The sequence below is a fragment of the Ambystoma mexicanum genome, chromosome 4q, assembly GCF_040938575.1.
Source record: "Ambystoma mexicanum isolate Mex_15411 chromosome 4q, UKY_AmexF1_1, whole genome shotgun sequence".
Lineage (NCBI taxonomy): Eukaryota > Metazoa > Chordata > Amphibia > Caudata > Ambystomatidae > Ambystoma > Ambystoma mexicanum.
The window spans coordinates 1283463691-1283485629 of NC_090928.1; the positions used below are offsets into that span (position 1 = coordinate 1283463691).

General features: G+C 46.3%; 1 protein-coding gene and 1 pseudogene across 3 annotated transcripts in view; both read right to left on the reverse strand.

The window, feature by feature from the left end:
* The window catches only part of LOC138468368 (uncharacterized), a 61536-nt gene that overhangs the window by 22485 nt on the left and 17112 nt on the right, over positions 1 to 21939 (reverse strand). For 2 of the 3 annotated variants that reach the window (XM_069608901.1, XM_069608900.1), the window contains exon 2: positions 17065 to 17159. The exons of the other annotated variant lie outside the window; for it this stretch is intronic. The gene's annotated coding sequence lies outside the window, so the exon portion shown is untranslated. The remainder of the gene's footprint in view (positions 1 to 17064; positions 17160 to 21939) is intronic. 3 annotated transcript variants of the gene reach the window in all.
* LOC138467378 (zinc finger protein 850-like) overlaps positions 1462 to 21939 on the reverse strand; it is a 319559-nt pseudogene continuing 299081 nt past the window's right edge.

Consider the following 21939-nt stretch of genomic DNA (forward strand, 5'->3'; position numbering starts at 1 on the left):
CAGGCCACGTTAGCAAAAGAGGTGAAGGTGATGTACCTATAAGGCTGTGCCCGTTTCACCTTTAAGATTTGGATCACTGCTGGTTTAGAAGCAATGTCGGGCCGAGTAGACAGTTTAGCCGGTACTCATCCCTGTACTCATGCAGAGCAGGAGTCATTTTATTGCAGTAATGAAGAGGCATGGTTTGAAGAGAACTTTTGTTGTTGACCCAAGGGAACGCCAAGAACTGTTCTTCGCACCCGGGAAAGACTGTCTGACCAATCAGAATCCACCTTTCCCGGGTGAGATTCTGCCGTCACGGCCATTATCGAACATATTTTCAATGGCCGCTGTCATCCAAAAATTGACCTAATCCATCTTCGATTTTAAGGAAGGCTGCCCTTTTGTTTTCTCTGTCAGGAGATGCCCTCACGCAGAGTGGATCTCCCGTGAGGCAAAAAAAAAAAAAAAACCTATCCGAGCTAACGGCGCATAGCTCAGGCTGAAATGCCACATCCACCCCAGCGGCAGGGCATGAATGCTATATATGTAACCGGAAAAAAAAAAGGGATGATGAATCCAGGGGAAGGGCCCAGACTTGAAAGACTTCTTTTTTGTGGGAGTTTTCTTTTGAACATTTATAAAACACTCAAGGCCAAACACATTATCCTTTTCACCTTAGAATTCATTTGTTTAGAGGGCAAGGGTCAGAACAGTACTTTGGACACAGGATGGTTTGGTTTTGAATTTCTGATACCGACAGATCCTTAGTTCTGAGTTTAGGAGGGGAAACCTCCACTAGTGCAGGGACAGCAAGGCCTTTTCCCAACTTAGTTGTTGTTATAACAAAATGCTTCAGCCAAAATCCTATCTAGCATTTGTCCCAGTATCATTACCGACTCCACAGTTATTACAATTCTATGGAAAAGAAAGTTCATCCATCAATTTTGTTGTAAGAAAAGTGGCAGGTCATGCTAGCAAATATTCATACAAAGACATGAAATGTAGAATGTGGGTTTAATTCACTGGATCAATTACTCAATTTTGTATCAATTCATTGATTTGTGAACACATCTTAATTTCCTCCATTTTTTCTTTATTGCCATATCTCACTTAGCTGAGTGTTAAGGTATGGAAGGGAACTCCCTGCAGATTTGAACACCACCTCCTCCGTCACTACCACCTCACCATGTTCACCACTTTCCCACCCATCCACTGAAACCATTACTACCTCCTTCTCTTTACTCCACCTCCTCGGTCACGACCAGCTCCCTCCATGGTCCCCTCTTTCCCCACCTCTCTTACCCCCACCTCCTCCGTCTCTACCTACTCCCCCTCCATGGTCATGACAAGAAAGTTTAAAAGTGGACAATAACATTAATTCCAGCATTAAACTGGAATAGAGGTGTTTAAAACAAATTAATCGCCTCTGTTCCAGGACACAGTTTACACAAAAAGTCAGGGAAAAAGATTTAACACAAATGGAGTTACTAACAATGTATTTTTGATGTTAACACAGTGACATATTGGCTGAAGCTCAATATTCATTTCATCAGCATTTCACTCAGTGTATGAATCACAGTGGGGGACTTTTACATTAGACATGTCAGTTTATCCAAGACCAGCTTTATTTTGTAAACATTTATTCCACTGTTCCTTCTTGGAATTTAGAGAACAGCTGTGATATCATTACACCCACAACTCTCATTTCAGACAGAAAGGCACCATTTCATTTCCAAATTTACATGACTTTTATTGTCTCAAAACACAGACGATGTCTATTCCACTTGCTCTTTCGACTCTATTCACAAAATGTCCGTTTTCTAAAATACACGTCCACATAATTTAACAGAAGACTTGACATCTTCTCTGGGCCCTTCACATGAAACCAATCTCTTAGAAGATAGTGCTTTAATAGTGGGCATGCACCCTCCCTTGTGTAATTGCACCACCACATGTCGATCCCAGGCTAGGGAACCATCTACTAATCCTAAATGCTGCAATAGAGATAGGCAATAGTGTAATATACTAGAGGGGAACCTGGGAAGGAAAGGAAACTAGTGCTGTAGAACATGATTCACAAAGTAGAAACACTGCAGCATTCAGCGAGGATGGCACTCCTGCGGAGGCATGCATTTCTTGGAAACAGACTTAGGGAGTAATATTTTTTTGGATGCCACTTCTCCATGTTTTCACCATTGCAAAACAGTCTTGGCACGTGTTGTGCCGAGTTTAGTCCAATTGCCATATGAGAAAAAAATTACTCCTAGTAGTGACTACCTTACTACTAGTCCATAGTCCCTTTCCTCCATACTTCTGGGACATTCCTCCATCCTGTGGGACGGGACCAGAGCACTTTGTAACAAGCATCCAATTTTTTCAAAAATGTGTCCTTCCCCTCTTTTTACGCGGGGTACCGCATGCGGCCGTAAACTCGCCAGCTCCGCCCAGCACATCACCCATCAGTCCTTTTCTATCGCCCGGTCTGAGACCTTTAAGCAATAACAGAGGAACCTTATTAGAGGGGATGGCGGCCGTGCGCATGGAGGAAAGGTGACTATGGACTAGGAGTAAAATAACTGTATTATACTCCTACGTCCCGCCCCCTTTCCTCCACACTTATGGGAGATTGCCAAGCACTCCTCACAGCAATTACGGGTGGATGGAAACCCCTTACTGAAACAGGTTCTTAAGCACAGCTTGACCGAACTGAGCATCAGCCCTGGAGCTCAGGTCCAGACAGTAATGCTTACAAAAAGCCGATGGGGAGACCCACGTAGCCCCTTTTGTAATGCTCTCACAGGGAACGTATTTTTGGAAGGCAACGGCAGCCGCCTTGCCCCGGACAAGATGAGCACGAATTCCCTTTGGGGGCTGAAGACCCTGAATGGTATATGCGTCAGAAATACAGGCAGCAATCCATCGGGAGATGGTTGCTTTCGAGGCCGGCTTTCCTTGCGGATTTCCAAAGGTCACAAAAAGCTGAAAAGAGTTCCTAAACTCAGATGTTCTGTCCAGATAGAACTTAGGAGCTCTTCTAACGTCCAGACAATGCTAAACCCTTTCAGCCTCTGAGGCCAGGTCTGGAAATAAGACAGGCAAGGAAACTGATTCAGATGAAAATCAGTGACGACTTTTGGAAGAAAGGAAGGATTCGTCCGAAAGGGCATCCTTATCCTTATGAAAAACCAGGAAAAGATGTTCTAACGACAAGGCTTGGAGCTCACTCACCGCCTTGCCAAAGTCACAGTAATCAAAAAGGACACTTTCCACGAAAAGGTACTTAAAATCAACAGTAGCCATGGGCTCAAAATGATTATGGCACAAGGCCGTAAGGACCATTAAAATACAACCTTGGATGCAGGTTGCGAACAGGAGGGTAAAGATGCATGAGGCCCGCAAAGTGTCTTTTAATCACTGGATTTGTCAGTGAAAGCGACCACTGGTCTGTGGACAAATAAGTGGCAACAGCCGATAAATAAGTCCTGCAGGACAAGACATGAATGCCAGACTCTGCCAGATGGGAGACAGACAGAATCATGTCGATAGTAGCCTCCCTGGGTCCAGCTGCCTAGCCAAACACCAGTGGCAGAACCGTAGCCATTTACTTCTATACCGAGATCTTGTCAAGGGTTTCCTGGCCACCTTAATAATGCGCATGTTATCCGAGGACAAATTGAAACGCTCTAAAGATCTGAACTCAGGCACCAGGCCGCCAAGCTGAACGATTGTGGGGAGGGGTGCCATAGCTGCTGACCGCTCTGGTGAAGCAGATCGGGGACCAGCAGACGCTTGAGTGGCGGGCAGACTGACAGATGCTGAAGCTCCGAAAACCAAAACATGGCCGGCCACCAACAGGCTATGAACAGCAGGGAGAAATTCAGCGTGTTCCTCAGCTTGCAAAGCACCCGATGGATCAGAGGAAAAGCGTAGGCCCTCATGTTGTGAAATGGAATCTCGAGAGCAGCCCCCACTGAAGAGGCTCCGAGCCCGTTCCTGGAGGCATACAGGGGAAGCTTGCTGTTTGTAGAAGTCGCAAAGAGGTCCACTTCTGGGGTGCCCAACAGCGAAAAATATCCAAGAGGATCTCTGTGTTCAGTTCCCACTCGTAGCTGACAATTGACCGTCGGCTGAGGGCATCTGCAGTGACATTCAGCTGGCTCAGGATGTGTACTGCTACCAGCTAGATACCATGCTGAATGGCCCATTCCCAAATCTGAATGGCAACATCCACAAGAGGAGGAGACCTGGAACTCCCCCCCCTGCTTGTTGATATAGAACATGGACACTGCATTGTCCATGCGGACACGGACCACCTTGTTGACATGCCTGATTTGAACGCTTTCAGCACCAGGAATATCGACATAGTTTATATGAAGCGGTCTGTCCTGTGGCGACCAAAGATCTGAAACCTTAATATGATCCAATGTTGCACCCCAACCCAGAAGGGAGGAATCCGCCTTGACAGTCAACAGTGGTCCTGAAAAGGAGCACCCAGCGACAGATTTTCTGAGAGACAACCACCACAGGAGGTCCGTCCTCATGAAAGGTGGAACCAATATTATTTTGGAATCTGGATCCACTGCTTGAAGCCACGAGCTTCAAACAGCCATCTGTGTTCTCCTCATCTTGAGGCGAGGAAGAGCCAGCAGGCATGAGGCCCAGAAGCCTCTGGAACCACCAGGCCGACATGCTCTCCGACTGCATAAACGCCTTACTAGTGTAAATAGTAAAATGCAATATATGTTAGCGATCTTATATGCAAAATTGCAACGGTTAAATAATGGCACATTTGTGGTCGAATTAATATCGGCATATGCAAAGATGGAAAAGAAACAGGTTATGACTGTTGTATACCTGGGATAAAATATTCGCCAAATGGGCATTTGATTTTAGTGATAGTTGCTTATTACATTCTATGTATAAGATTAAATCGCTATTGAAAAAAGGTATACATAACCTGGATCGTGATAAAAATTTATCCATGAAAGTTAACAGTGGAGTATACCTAGAATTTTATTCTAATACATTAGGCAGACCAGCTTATCAGATGGCATACCCTGATAGTCGAAGTATGCAGAGATATCTATTGTTTAAATGTAATCAGTGTAAGAGGTGTTGGAACCCAAAGTTGATATACCTCTAACAGAGAGATATTGTAGACTATGTGGTATGAATATAATAGAGTCAGCCAAATATCTTATCTGTGACTGATTCTTTATTATCTCTTAGACTTAAATATTTACATGCCTATGATAACACAATGAATGTAGAAAGTATAAGTGTTAGCTGGGAAAATATGTTGGTGGGAAGCGATGAGAATTTGATTCATCATATGATGCGATTTTATGAGATGTGTGTTTTAGAAAAAATTGTCATATGGAATTTTGTTTTTTAAATAGGAAATTTTAGCATTAATAGTGTTTTTAAATCAAATTTATCATGTGATAGAAGATGAATTTTGTGTGTATATATATATATATATATATAAAATAAACGCCTAACACATGGCCAACAGACCCGCCATTCTGTCCCCAGTCAGGTACAATCTGCAATAGATCGTGTTCCAACGAAAACCCAGGAAAATCAAGTCTGAGAGATCGAGGTGGAACAGGAGCTGGAGGAGAGACTGAAGGTTGCTCGAGGCTTTCAGTGGACAAGGACTGTGCAGCAGCCAATCGTCCAAATACGGATACACATGGATACCCTGTAGCCGAAGATTAGCTACGATGACCGACATCTTTGTAAAGACACGCAGCGCCGAGCTGGGACCAAACGGGAACACACGAAACTGGAAATACTCCTCTCCCATGGAAAACCGTAGGTATTTCCGATGCAGGCTCCAAATGAGGATATGCATATAAGCATGCTGAAGGTCCACCACGTTGAGCCAGTCGCCCTTCTGTAGAGAGGACTTTATCTGACAGGGGGTGATCATCTTGAATTTCTCTTGGGGAAGAGAATGGTTGAACTGGGAAAGGTCTAGAATGGTGCGCATGCCAGCCTGGTTGGGTTTGGGCACCGTAAACAGCCAGGAGTAGAAGCCCTCCCCTCGCTCCCCTATGGGAACGGGTTCCACCGCCTTGAGATCCAGAAGCTTCTGGACCTCAGCTCTGATGGAGGGCGCCCCAGACTGTTGGAAGGGAGGATTGATGGGTGGGGTAGAGGGAAGGGGCAAGCAGAAGCCTGCCCAACCAACGGACAAGACCAACCGGTCCTCGGTGATAGTCTGCAATGCCTCCCAGTGAGACTAAATGTGCCCTCCCACCGGGGACTCATGTGAGCGATGAAAACCCTCATTTAACAGGTTTCTCGGTGGTGGGACCACCTGATCCTGAGGAGGCAAAGGATCGAGAGAAAAACCGGCCTCGCTGCTGACGCCGACGGGAGTTTCCAGCTGCAGGATCAACTCTACGTGTCTTTCGATCCAGAAACCCCCGAAAACCAGAGGAGGGCGAGGCAGTGAGGGCATTCTCTGAGCCCTGAAAGGTGGTTTCACCAGAACGGACAGAGACTTGGCTGAGTGCTGTCCTTCGTCTTGGTCAGCTCTACATCTGTTGACCAATGGAACAGTTCTTTGCCGTCAAAAGGCAGGTCCAGAACTTTATCCTGAACCCCCTTGGAAAACTTTGTGGCATGAAGCCAAACCTGACGAGAGGTGTCCACACCAAGCAGGAGGCCCCGAGCCGAGGTGTTGACATGATGCGCCGTAGCCTGAATCATATCCTGTGCCAGGACTCTGGCATCTGACATGCCAGCCTTTAAAAACGTCCAGCTTGTCAGCGGGAACGAACTCCTCAAATTCCGACAGACCTTTCCACATGTTCATATTTGCCCCTGCTAATATGAGCTCTGCGTTCACCCGACCCAACTGCAGGGCCGAATTAGCAAAGATCTTCCTCCCCAAAGAGTCAATAAGTGTGTCCTCTTTGGCCAGGACCTGAGCTGCTGCTTTAGACGACGTTGAAGCCGGTCTGTAATGTAGCATGGCAGCCGCCACCACTGTGGAGGAAGGGAGCGGGCAAGACGCTAAGGCTACCTCCTCCGAAGTATGAAGCCTATAACGAGTGTCAATCTTTTTGTTGTCCAGTCCAGAGTGTGGTTTATCCCAGACCTTGCGGACCTCGGCCAAAACGTCCTTCTGGAAGAACAAGCCGGAACGCTCCTGAGGAGACAAGGTGAACGTCCCAGAGAGCACCCCTTCTTGCAGAGCGGGTGCCTCAGGTACTGGAACATCCAGAAGACACATTTCCAGCACCCGGTCATGGAATGCCCTAACAGAGCAGGGCTGGTCATCGCTATCCTGATCTCCCTGCGTGTCATCCAACGCGTCCGGATCGACCCGCGTCACATCTTAGCTCTGCCGAAGACTTGTCTACTGAAGACAAGGGAGGCAGGGGCGGAAGGGCCGGCGGTGGGCCAACCGGTAGAGGTGGAACAGCTGCCGGGACAACCAGTGCCACAGTAGGAACCGCCAGCACGGGAGGGCAGATTTACCTCAAAAGATGGCAGATACTACTTCATGGGGTCAGAATGCATACGCTCAGACACTAGGGCGGGCAGATGTCTTTCATGAGAGGAGTAGCTCCAGGGTTGTAAGGGAGAGGCCTGCCGAGAAGGGCCCTCACCAGCTGGATTAACGTAGATCAAAGGTGCAGATGTGGCAGGAAGCGAGACCGTGTGCGGCAAAGGCAACCGAGCATTCCAGTCATAAACTGGATGAAAGGGATTCGCACAAGGAAATCGATGTTCACCTGAAAAAACAATCCCAGCACCTAAAGCTGATGGCGTAGGAATCCAAAATGGCCATTGTGGTCTTGGCAGGAAAGGCCACCATTTTGTCAGTGCCTGAGGAGAACTGCGTCAGATGGGAGAGTGAGGCAGGGGTTGCCACAGACGGGTCAGGGGTATTTTATCCTTGACACAAGGAACCCCGGCAGAGCCGGTACTATGTGGCCTAGGATGTTTCTGAGACATACTACCAGCCAAATTAGCCTCTAACAGAGGAACCTCGGCAACGCCGGTAGAAGAGGAATTACCGTCAGCAACCTCACTCTATGTCTCCTCGACAGAACCGGTATCACCGCAAGCGCGGGAATGATGAGGAATCCACCTCACTGACAAGACCTTAACAGGCCTCTCAGTTCTGTCAGTCACCTTAGCCTCAGACAGAGGAACCTTGGACCAGAGTCCGGTAACAGCTCACGAGGGGCCTTAAACCTTGGTTCGGTACAGAAAGCCTCTACCGAGGCATTGGGGCAGGCCCCGCTGTCTGTATGGGAAGCTCCAGACAAGGAGACCTTTAAGCAAGCTCCGGTACCCACCACCTCAGTAGAACTGGGCCGTTGAATAGTCCCCACAGGAGGGGCCTCAGTGTAGTCAGGCCCCTTACGGTGGCCCTCGGAGAAAACTCTGGTACCTTTTTTTAGGTCTGAAAGGCACCTCAGGGGAAACCTGGTAACAGAGCTTTTGAGTCGGGGTGCCCTAAAAACTAAAGAACTTACCGGGCGTCTCTTTTCGTTGATGAAACTGAAAATGCGGGGGAGGAACATGCTGAAACACCTCCCACCGCTCCAGACGACGTTGAAGTGACCGGACCGAAAGGGATTCGCACCGGCAATCCAGACCCAAACACTCTAAACAAAGAGGATGGGGATCCGCCCTAGCGAAGCGTCACTCGCAGGATGAACAAGAAGGAAAATCTAACCGAACCGGCATAGACGGACTACTACGCGACCGCTAAACCGGAGCAGGAGAGAAGGACACTAAAAAAATCTTCCGAAGATGCAAGTGCGTCCAGTCCCGATCGTGCAGAGAAAAGGACTGATGGGCGATGCGCTGGGCGGAGCTAAGGAGGGCAGGGTTACGGCCACATGCGGCACTCCGCGTAAAAAGAGAGGGACATATTTTTTTTAAAATGTGATGCTTTTTACAAAGTGCTCCGCTCCCGTCCCACAGGACAGAGGAATGTCCCCCAAGTATGGAGGAAAGGGGACGGAACGTAAGAGTATAGCATTCTCCATTTGTATTATAAATGAGTGCTACAGATAATTTAAATTTGGGGTATTTTAATCTCTATGTGTTGATGTTGAAAGTAAAACTACTTTATGGGGGTGTACAAAAAGAATTCCCAGTAGAGGCATTTTTAAAGGATTCCTTCCTTCCACGGATTCCTCATCTATGATATCCATATCCTAGCACAGCTGTTCTCTAGAAACATTTCTGCAGTCAGGGGGTTTTTCCCGGCTCTGTGTCGGGTCAGTCCAAAGCCTCTATGCGCTTTGCACCAGAAACGACATTGAGGCCAGTATAAGTAGTGGAGCCACACCCCATGACCTCAGTTCCTTTTTTCCACGCATTCACACTTTAACAACACCGCACCACGGACTCCACGAGAATATGTGCCACTTCTCATCGACACTTTTATGTCAAAAAAGTATGACATTTACGAGATCCCCTAGGTTTGGAGCCCATGGATTCTAGAGAGGAGACACTTCCCGAGTAGTTCTATGGGAGTGGCGACATGCTGGACCAGGGGTAAGCAGGCTGGACAATTCCCTGTAGTTGGGACATTCTACCAGCACCAACCCCACTTAAACCTCAACCTGCTTTTTAGTGCCTGATGGCAAAGGTGGTCGATACCCTGGGTTCCTCTGTGCTGCCCAGGTCCAGAGTGCAATACAAACTCTGCAACATTCTGGACGATGCACCAAAGAGGCACTGCTGCCCTTCAACGTGGTGGTAGAGGCACCAGTGTTAGAAGCGTGGGAAATACCTGCCTCCGTCACCCCCAATGGACAAGGATATAGCATGGAAGCATTGTCCTGCACCTTCTGACCCGCCGACGCATTACCTGAAAGCCTGGTGGTACAGGCCACTACAGTGAGCCTGAAAACCTCTACCTTTTCCCTCCCTTACACCGGACAGGTAAAGCAAAGGGCTGGACGCATGAGGCAAGGAAGTGTTCGCGTCAGGCAGCCTAGTGGTGAAAGCCATGAATGCATTTTGTGCCATGGTGAACTTCTCCTTGGGCCTCTGGTCAGCTGTAGTCCGTGTGGCAGAGCATGCTCCAGAGGGCAGAGAAGCAATGAGACTGTGGTTCTGGAGAACTAGGTGTCCCCGACGGCGGCTCATCAGGCCACACGGGAGAACATCACAGCAGATGCATTGAGCAGCCAAACCTCGGCCTACCACAAATGGGAGCTCCGTCAAGAAGTTCGGGAGGCGATCTCTCTTTATGGGCGGGGGGAGGTGACTCATCAATTGGACCTCTTCGCTTCCAGCGTCAATCGGAAGTGAGTTCTACTGCAGGGAATTTACTCAGTAGGGAGCTTTGCGGGGCGCACTGACCGTCAAGTGGACTTTTGACCTCCTTTATGAGTGCCCACCGATCCCAGTCATCCCGCTGGCCCTCAACGTGGTATCCAGAGTTGTTGGACAGGCCCATCTGCCCTCCCTTGCGCCAATGAGATTTGCTCTCCCAGTCAGAGAGGTGTGTTCTCCACATGAACCTCAGCAGCCTTAACCTTCATGCTGGACTACGGAGGTGCTATGATACAAGGAGTCCTCCTTTCAACTCTGAGGCCAGCTACAAACTCCATTTATGCCTGCAGGTGGCATACATTTTCACTGGGCACGGAGATTGATTGGACTCAATACGGTTCCTTCATTTCTATGTCCCTCATACTCGAGACGCTAGGCAGGATGACCAGATTTTTGTTGGCTGCGCTGGTGCGGGAAGGGCTGTGACCAAACGGACCCTGTCCAGGTGGATCATTCTCTGCATCTCAGAATGCCATGATCTGGGTGTGAAGGGCGTGGGCGAGGGTATCTGGGCTCATTCTACCAGGAGGGGCTGCCACCTTTGCCCTGCAGAGGGGGGTCCCTTGTCCTGGACATTTGCCAGGCAGCAACGTGGGCATCCCTGCACACGCTCGGTAAGAATTACTGCTTGGATTCCCTCACGGGCCCGGATCCCAGTTTGGATAGGGCAGTCCTTCAGAGTTTTGTGGTTTAGGTGGTGTGCTTGCTTTCCTCCCTCCGACAGATTACGTACTGCTTTGGGAGTCCTTCTTAGATGAGGAATCCATGGCAGGAGGAAATCTATTAGCAGAACAAATTACTTTCCTCTCAGTAATGTTCCTTCTGATGGATGTTCCTGCCACAGATTCCTCATTTCACTTCCTACCTGCCCCTCTTCTGGGAAACTAGTGCACCATCAGTTCCACAGTCCCTCAGCATCAAGAGTGGTAGGAAAGGAGGGGGTGGAACTGAGGTCTGGTGCACAGCACCACTACTTATACTGGCCCAGACATCATTTTGGTGCAAGGTGCGAAGAGTTGGACTGATACAGAGCTGTGCAGCACCCCCTATCGGCAGAATGGTTTCTGGATAACAGCTGCACAAGGATATGGAAATCAAAGATGAGGAATCTATGGCAAGTATATCCATTAGAAACAACATTGCAGAGAGGCAAGTAATTTGTTCTTTTTACTTCAGTAGAAAGAAATTGCAACTTTTTAATTCACACTTCTTTATGACTAGCAATTAATGTAAAATAAAATATACATTACTTCATAGTTGCTCTACATATCAAGCAGAAATCCCTGTAAACCACCATCCACTGGTACTGCCTGGCTGGTATCACTGAGTGTTTGCTAATTCTTGGAGAGTAAATGGTTAATACACTGCTTATCTGTAGGGTTGCATTAAGAGTTACCTTTTATTTTTTTATTAAGAAAATCTTTCTCTATGGCACTTATTCACCTAAAGGTTTATGGGTTCTAAGAGCAAGTGGGCATTGAAACATCAAGACAATCTACAAAAATGAAGGAAAGACAAACCAGTGAGCTTAGACAGAGGGTGTTCCAGATATAGGGAGCAAAAAACAAAAAGGACACCAGCTCATCTAGAGGAATGAAGGTACAGGGAGGACCAGGGTGGAAGGATCCAATGCAGAAAGGGGAGACCTTTGTCATAAAAGGCACAATGAGTTAGACAAAGCACCTTAAACCCAATCAGAGGTCACACATTCCAAGGAGCACAAAAAAAATGGCACTGCCATAGTCAAATGTGGAAATAATTAGGGTTATAACAACTGACAGAGTATGAAGGTTGAGAAGCATTTAGACAAGGGTTGGCTGACTTGCTGAGGCGATGCTACGCTGGGATCCTGTCAGAGGGAGTCATGATTGGGTTAGTATTACAATGGGGTTTGCTTGACTGAATAATGTACTAATTTTGCTATGCATTGAACATTATGATATACAATGAAATGTATTGCTTGATGTATGGTTATTTGCCATTGGATAGGTTTAACGAGCCTATACAAGCTATCACTTTAGGTAACACTTTGTGATGTGCCTTTAGAAATGCAATGCCATTTTATACATATTGATTCAGTGATCAAGCAGGTCTATTGGGACTATGATTTTCCTGAAGCAGAAGGTATAAGGATGGACAGGACTTGTGTCTTTGTCAATGGAAAGGGCATTTAAAACCCAGGTGGTGTTGGACAGGGGTTTATATGCTTGGCATGTATTTGAATGTCCTTGACAAAAGAAGTGATATAAATTAATTTGATTACAGAAGATGAGAATTCTATATGAACGTGGAAAGTTGGAATATTGTGTTATTCTAGAAGGAAAGTATGAGGGGATTTGTATATGTGTAAACAAATACTTCCTTTTTACATTCTTGGCTCTAAGACGTTGGTACAGTAAAATGCAAATTGATAACACTTATGTAATGAACATTATGCTTCACTCCCGGAAGCCTTTCTGTTTTGTGAAAACCTTCTCTAGCCCTATATACATGCATTATATGCAACAGGAACTGCCGTGGAGGTGTTGCAGAGTAAGTTGTGTAGGTTGTACGTTGATAGAGCTGTGCAATGGAGTTGGAAAGGGAAATGCACCCTGAGCCCCTCCAAATCCACTTTTATAATCTATGTAGCAAGAGCATACTATCAGTACTGAAAAAGATAAGATGCCCTCTGGGTTCCATTTCAGTAGATGGGAGCTTCCCTGTTGCATGAGGAGGGTGCTAGACCCTAGCTGAGCCGAGAGATGGGGGGGGGGGGAGACCTCCGCTTAAGGTCAGAGCCCTTATTAGCTGCTGGAGTCCCAAGGGGCACCTAATATATCCGGAGGTTCTATAGTAATTGATTCAACCACTGACTCCAAGCTTTTCCAAAATGTTGTTGTCCATTAATTTGCATGAGGTCCTTTGTGTTCCATAGGATGGTTACCTTAATACAGAAGGTACAGTCTCCATTCTGAATATTCCAGAAGGGATGCATTTCAAACAGCAGTGATTCAACAATCATAATCAGCCATCATTTGTGTGCCAAAGGAAACTGGGAACCGCTGTGGAGGTAGGTTCTTCACAGTATTAGTCAGCCATGCCAAACTCCGTAGCATTATAGAAGCACCTCCTCTCAGAAGCACCAATTGTAGAAGAGATTTCACCACCTACACGTCCTCTCTCATTGCAAATAAGGACATCCTGGGTACTGAACTATTCACTAAACTGAAATTGACCCAGACATGCAGGTTTTGTCTGGTGCATACTAAGTTGACTGTTCGAACTGAAGCATTTTCCACATTCAGTGCACTCATAAGGTTTCTCACCTGTATGTGTTTTCTGGTGGTGTGTAAGATGCCCCCTTCTAGCAAACCCTTTCCCACATTCGGTGCACTCATAAGGTTTCTCACCTGTGTGTGTTCTCTGGTGGTGTGTAAGATGTCCCCTTCTAGCAAACCCTTTCCCACATTCGGTGCACTCATAAGGTTTCTCGCCTGTATGTGTGCTCCAGTGGATAGTAAGCTCTTGCTTTGTAGAAAACCCTTTCCTACACAGTGCACTCATAAGGTTTCTCACCTGTATGTGTTCTCTGGTGGCGTGTAAGATCTCCCTTTGTAGCAAACCCTTTCCCACATTCAGTGCACTCATAAGGTTTCTCACCTGTGTGTGTTCTCTGGTGGTGTGTAAGATGTCCCCTTCTAGCAAACCCTTTCCCACATTCGGTGCACTCATAAGGTTTCTCGCCTGTATGTGTGCTCCAGTGGCTAGTAAGCTCTTGCTTTGTAGAAAATCCTTTCCCACACTCAGTGCACTCATAAGGTTTCTCACCTGTATGTGTTCTCTGGTGGCGTGTAAGATCTCCCTTTGTAGCAAACCCTTTCCCACATTCAGTGCACTCATAAGGTTTCTCGCCTGTATGTTTTAACTGGTGGCGTGTAAGCTGTCCCTTTCTAGCAAACACTTTCCCACATTCAGTGCACTCATAAGGTTTCTCACCTGTATGTGTTCTCTGGTGGCTAGTAAGCTCTCCCTTTGTAGCAAACCCTTTCCCACATTCAGTGCACTCATAAGGTTTCTCACCTGTATGTGTTCTCTGGTGGTGTGTAAGAAGTTCCTTCTGAACAAACCCTTTCCCACACTCAGTGCACTCATAAGGTTTCTCACCTGTATGTGTGCTCCAGTGGATAGTAAGCTCTCCCTTTGTAGCAAACCCTTTCCCACATTCAGTGCACTCATAAGGTTTCTCTCCTGTATGTTTTCTCTGGTGGCGTGTAAGCTCTCCCTTTCTAGCAAACCCTTTCCCACATTCAGTGCACTCATAAGGTGTCTCACCTGTATGTGTGCTCCAGTGGATAGTAAGCTCTGCCTTTGTAGCAAACCCTTTCCCACATTCAGTGCACTCATAAGGTTTCTCACCTGTATGTTTTCTCTGGTGGCGTGAAAGCTCTTCCTTTCTAGCAAACCCTTTCCCACATTCAGTGCACTCATATGGTTTCTCACCTGTATGTTTTCTCTGGTGGAGGGTAAGCTTTTCCTTTCTAGCAAACCCTTTCCCACATTCAGTGCACTCATAAGGTTTCTCACCTGTATGTTTGCTCTGGTGGCATGTAAGATTTCCCTTTCTCGCAAACCCTTTCCCACATTCAGTGCATTCATAAGGTGTCTCACCTGTATGTGTGCTCCAGTGGCTAGTAAGCTCTTGCTTTGTAGAAAACCCTTTCCCACACTCAGTGCACTCATAAGGTTTCTCACCTGTATGTGTTCTCTGGTGGCGTGCAAGCTGTCCCTTTCTAGCAAACCCTTTCCCACATTCAGTGCACTCATAAGGTTTCTCACCTGTATGTGTTCTCTGGTGGCATGTAAGATGTCCCTTTGTAGCAAACCTTTTCCCACATTCAGAGCACTCATACGGTTTCTCACCTGTATGTGTGCTCCAGTGGCTAGTAAGCTCTTGCTTTGTAGAAAACCCTTTCCCACACTCAGGGCACTCATAAGGTTTCTCACCTGTATGTGTTCTCTGGTGGCATGTAAGATGTCCCTTTGTAGCAAACCCTTTCCCACACTCAGTGCACTCATAAGGTTTCTCACCTCTATGTGTTCTCTGGTGGCGTGTAAGATGTCCCTTTATAGCAAACCCTTTCCCACATTCTGTGCACTCATAAGGTTTCTCACCTTTATTCATTTGCTGGTTGCTGATAACTGTATCATGCAAATGGGTGACATTATCAAATTCAGTGCACTGATATGGGATGTCACCCATGTCCTCATGTGGGCAATAAGTATGTTCTTGAGATGGCAATTGTTCCCACATTTTGTGCACGTTTAAAGTGTCTGGCCAGTTTATTTTGTCAGGTGCCTGGTCTCAAGAGAAGCCTTTTCAATTAACCTTTTCCCCAAATTCAGAGCACAAACGAGAAATGCTTTTCTTGCTGCACATAAAATTCTGTCATGGTCGTGCTAGATATCCCTCTCCCCCAGGATTTACAGCATCAACATGCTTGGTTACTGGATGCTACCACAAAGAGGTTGCATGGACGGAAGGCATCATGTATCAACAGACTTCGCAATCCCAGTTCCTGAATACTCTGAAAAGGCAAATGGACACCAAACTTGCACTCTTCTAAGATGCTTGGAAATTGCACATTCTAACAATGAAGCTTTTTCCCTGCGATAGTCCAGGGAATCTAAATCACTGTTGCATTTCTGGGGCATCAGTCACCTATTAAGATAAAATGAGACACACATTATTAGTTTCAACATGTTCACAATCGCAGGCAGCACACGTAATAAGACTACTCAGTAGTAACTCCTCACATAGTAACTTATTTGACTTTGAAGTGCCATCTATTTGGGAAAGGCATCCTAATAGGTGGCAGAGAAGTGGTGCTCCAATGGGAACACTTAGTGGAACAGAGGTAACGTGCAGCAGGAATAATGCATTATTTTTATTTAGAAATGTTTTGCATCCAAAACACTAGGAACAAACATTTTAATCATAAGGAACATGTATATGTTCTACCAATATATTTATTCAGAAATGACTAAATACCACATGGATGCTCCCAATTTCCATACACAAATGATAAAGGCACCAATCGGACGCCTGCTTGACCAGTCCATTGTGTAATCACGGATGACATGTGTATTGGCCAAAACATGAATAATATAATCAACAGCACCATCGAGGAAACAGGGACAGAGCTGTGAGGTAAAGCGCCAATCTCTTCCCATGGTGAGAATGGCACAGGCCATGCTGCCACTACATTCAAACATCGACTTTAAACTTAGATAAGCTTGTTTTTCTGTCAATCCTGGAGATGAGGGATGAGTTTGTGTCAGAGACCAAAAGAATAAAGTGTAGGAGAGGCTCCACAAACTCCACATCACCCCATTTGCCTTCCTAATTTTTTATATAGTGCCCCATCTCCAGGTACTAAATTTAATTGGCCAGAGGGATCCCACTTCACTTCTGTTTCCCTGTTCAGAAAATACCCCAGTGCAGCTTTCAGGAGGTGGCACACCCTATGTTTTACTGTTAAGGAGTGGGTGTAAATGGGTCTGTTACTTACCAAACTCCCATAACATGACACCTTTTTGAGGATTCTGATCCTTGCACCATAGGTTGAATCTCAGCATGCCCCTGTACCCAAGAACTACTCTCATCACATCCCGAGTAACCAATGGGGATGTTGCCCCATCTCTACAAATATCCACAAATTGATGCTGCCATTTATTGATAACACATGATTCCCAATGATCTACTGTGGAGATTCTACTCACCCTACTCCAGGGGAACCCGCTCAACATAATCCTGCATATCCGAAAGGGTGAGAATTTCATTGCCAGCATCTCTTGCAACCCATATTGCAGCGACCCTGGAATAAGATGCATTTGCGTGTGAATAGTATGCATAGACCAACCACAATGTGCAACTGTCCATCTGTCAGGCCTACATTTATTGTGTGTCTAGTGTAGGTAGCTATCACAACAGTATATGCAAGTACCATTGATCGGTCCAGTATGGGGGACAAACACCAGTTTGAGGTGACACAATTAATATTTTTTTGGGAGTGCTACATGTTCTGAGGGGATAATCCTTAGAAGACGAGCTCAGGTGCGTTGTCTGTGCAGCCACCACCTTAGGCGGTGTGAGCTTGACCACCCTCCAGAAGCAACAACTCTAGGATTTCAAGGCTCACAATATTTAACAATCTTGGTCTAACCATATCCTTGTGTGGCACATATCGATTTAGAGTACCCTTTGAATACAATGTCCGTGCTCCCCAAAAGTTGATCAATTTATTTTGCCACAATGTACTATAATAAGCGATTGCAATAAAAAGTAGAATGCCCCGCTGTACCTCAACACCCGCCATCCTAGTCTCTACATCCCTGCTTCTGAACTCGCCAAGTGGAAACCAATTAAAAACTCCATCATTGAGGTTCTTTACTAAGATGCAGAATGAGCCAGAGTCCTGCCCTTGCCCAGTACCCCTCCCGACATAGCACCCCTCCCGACATAGCAACGTCCATTGATCCATTCACAAGACATATCTTTATCATCTTCCTATACCAAAAATGTAATGCACATGTTTTCCCAGATGTTTGCATTGTTTCACAAGTTGGTGAACTGTTTCAGCTGGGCTGTAAGGAACCTACAGCTGAACACTACCACACGCTGGCAATGTAATTCTAGCAGGAGTAAAGGCTGTGCATGGCCCAGGCCCTCCACTTCCCTGCTTCATTAATTTTGCCATCCGCTTGCCGTGATACTGTGAATGACTTTGCCTGCCAGTGCTTGGTCTATTAAACCAAACCTTGCTGCTGCCTTCAGCCATGCCCATCTCTCTGTACTCTAGTACCTGGCTATCATCCTCAATGCTTCCCTTTCCCTGGTGGTCGGCCCAATGGACCATCCCACCATGGTAGGGCTGAACCTGCAGGAAGCCTGAGCAACTGGTCGGTGGGAGGACTCGAGAAGGCCAGACATGGATTGCTTCTTGGTTCTCTCCTCTGCCTCAAAGGTGTCGTATTGTGCTGTTGCCTTCCACACGCCCTCCTCCTCTGCATGGGGTATGCGTGAGGCAAGAGGCATACTCCTATCCAGTCCAGATGACCCATGTTCACTTGCCTTTCCGACATGCATCTGCTGGGTAGTGTTGGAAAGTGGGGGAGTCTGTGCAGACTCACACGAGATGCCATTTTGGCAAGCATATGGTCTAAGAGACGGTGTATATGCGACCCTATCATAGTATACAATAAGTGGCAAGCACTAACGTCACTTGAGAAACTAAAAACCAAACTGGGGTCACATTAATGAGCAAATCTTATTAATGTTGGTCTCAAATTAATGTATATGCCCCCGTCACCACTGCTGTTCGCATTGGCGATAGAACCGTTGGCAGAGGCGATCAGGGAAAGTCACCTACACAGGGGGATCCAACTATGCAAACACAGGGTGGTGATATCCTTGAATGCCGACATGGGGATATTTGTATCTAACCCTGAGCACAACCTTAATCCAATAAGGTGGGATTTACTTAAATTCGGGGAGGTGTCAGGGCTTAAAATAAATCTGACAATCCGTCTTTCCCAATGACGGAAGGTGTAGTTCAATTTGCAGACGAGTTGGGGGGGTTGCAATGGCACATGGAGCATACTAGATACATAGGGGTCAACATGTCCCGTAATCCGGCAACCATGTACACCTGAATTTCTACACCCTCTAACACTGAGTGCTGATATTTCAACCGAACGACCCAGACCCAACATTAACTCATTGGTGCTCATGGCAATATCGCCCACTTCGGGCGATCTCTAGGCATCCACACATTGAACAATTAAATGATGTTTCTTCAAAGTCCACCTGTGTATAGTGAATCTATCGAATGATGCAACGTCTGTGGCAAATTGTATTTGTGTTTATTGGTAAGAGCGGTACCTGCAATAGTACCATGTAGCGTATATTCCCTCTTGATAATCAGGCATTCTATTGTGCAAGCTACGAGTGGTCATCCACCTTTAAATAGTTTGAATGAATGAATAGGCTGTTGAGATTCAGATGAACAAATAAATTAGGTTTTCATGTCAAACTTTGAATTTTTATTAAACTGAGCGCACTAACATCTTGGGGTGTTTTATTATTGAAAATACCAAAGTCCTGGATCTTTGGCAGATATAGAGGGAGAGTGTTCCATAGTTTTGGTCCAGCTACAGAAAGAAAAAAAAACTCTACCGCCACCTCTTTCCAGCCCGTAGGATGGAATTTTCAAAAGGCATTGGGAGGCTGAAAAGAACGGGCAATTCGTCCAATACGTAGTGATTTTCACCTGGAAAGCCAGGCACCCTCTGCCCTGAAGTGCTTAATGAATAATACACAGCGATTTAAATTTAATCCAGGCCAGACCAGAAGCCAAAAGAGGCTTCGTCAAGCTGATGAAATAGAGGTTCAACATAAATATTAAAAAGAGGGGGGGGGGGGGGGTAAGAGATCAGACCGCTGATGGACCCCAACAAGAACTCGTGGGATTGCACTCCACTAACCAGGACATTCCTAGTATGATCGTAAACTGGGGTGCTGCAATTAATCCAAGCAATATGCTTTCTTCACGATTAGGTAATCATGCTCACTTATTAGTCCGTGGATTGCACAGGTTCAATGGGCTTCTTGGGTTGTAATGGCATCAAAGCTTGCACATATTCTACAGCAGTAAAATTACCTGTAACCCCAGAATCAATCATTGATGAAGCAGTGACAATGATGTCCTCAAAGACTAAAGTGATTGATACAGAGATATGTACTCTACTCAAAGAGGCACTTTAGGGATATACGTAGGGGGTGAGTACCCTTACTCCTGACACTCCCCACCCCTACACTACACTACTTTTACTGACTCCAAACTTTTCCTGAAGGACATGGCATTGTCCCCCCTCCCCCCAGGACAGTCAGGTATTGCCTATTACTTCTCCTTTAATCCTTTTCCTCTGGACTAGGAGGTCCAGGAATAGGTTCTCCCTCACTCGTTCGTTTTTTACATACCTTATCTAACCTTATGCAAGCAGTCACCTCCTTCCTCTGTTCCCCTTTTCTTTCTATAAACCTTAAAGTCAGGTCAACCAAATCAGCACAAGACAGCATCCTTCAGATCATCCTCAGTCCTTTCTTCACAATGTACTGTCTGCCCATCTAAAGAGCAATATGGCGGATCAACGCGGCAGGGAATCCACCCAACTTTGGATGCACAAGGAGCTCTGTTGATAGAGATGGGGGCCTTTGCTCAGTACAGGCCTGCGACCACACCGAGGCCACTGGTACGCTGTGAGATCTGAGGCGAGGTGCTGCAGTACAACAAAGGGACGATTTACAGCAGCACAATAACCATACCAGTCTGCAAGGCACTGAGAGAAGTGTCTAAGAGCAGACGGACGTCCCCTGCAGCGTTGTTACAGCAACAGACTGTGGGAGGCACCTCTCGTCTGCCACGGAAGTAGATGCAGATGAACCGCCTTCCCCTTTATTCCGTTAAAATGCCCTAGGTCGTCTGAAACATCGTCCCAGTGATTTCAAACAGATTAAAAATGAAAAAGCCTAAAAATCATGGAAATCGGGAGACCTGGCCGGCTCAAAAGGGGCCCAGGACAGGTGATAGAAGGGAAAGACTTAAGGTGGGGTGTGAGTGGGGCCAGAAACTGTTTTTTCTTCAAAAAGGGGGTGGGGAGGGCCCAGTATGCAAAAGTTTGAAGACCACTGTACTAGAGTGATCGGATTGGGAAAAGGACGCCTAACCGTACACACTTTTCTTTCATCACTGGATATTCTTGGAACTTAAGGGCAATGGGTCTACGCATCTTAACACGGAAAGACTAAGAGGGTTTATTTGTATGATTGGCGGTTTACGATTAAACGGCTGAGCTACATAAAACATCCCATAGCCATACGAAGGACTACTACAAAGATGGCATACACATTCATGATCCTTAGACGGCGTACTGGTCACATATTAAGCACATCCTAAAGCTGTGATCCACAGTGCTTAGGGCACTGCAGGAACCTGCCCGACTGACCATAAGATTAGTATCAATAAGCCAGGTTTGTCAATACATCATTATCATATTTTAGTCGAACAGATATATCGGACAGTAGTTCCCTGGTAGATCCCTTTTTTAAAAAATCAGCACGATCTCTGCCTGCGCTCAAGAGACGGGAACAACATTCATTTGTACAACAGAGATAAACAGCCTAGTCAAATATGGAACACATGCCAGGTGAAAATGAATAGGGACCCTAAACAGCCCGCTGCCTTGCCTAATTTCTGCTTCTTTATTTATTTATTTGCATTTGTTGAGCGCACAGCAGACCGAAGACATTGTGGCGCGAGTTACAGTGTTGCTTATACTTAGTTGCATACAGTTCTTGTCCATACAGTTACATTGGACGAAATAACTTTTTTTTTTTTTTTAACAGATATGCAAGAGCAGCAGGAGCACATGAGAACGGGTTTAGTTGAATAGGGCAGTTTTGAGGTTTTTTTTTCTTCGGAAGGAGAAGAGAGGTGCCTCAGCTCTGAGGTCAGTAGGTAGGGAATTCCAGAGTTTAGGTGCGGGGAAGGGGAAGCCTATGCCTCCTGCTTTGGTTCTGTTGATGCGAGGTATTGC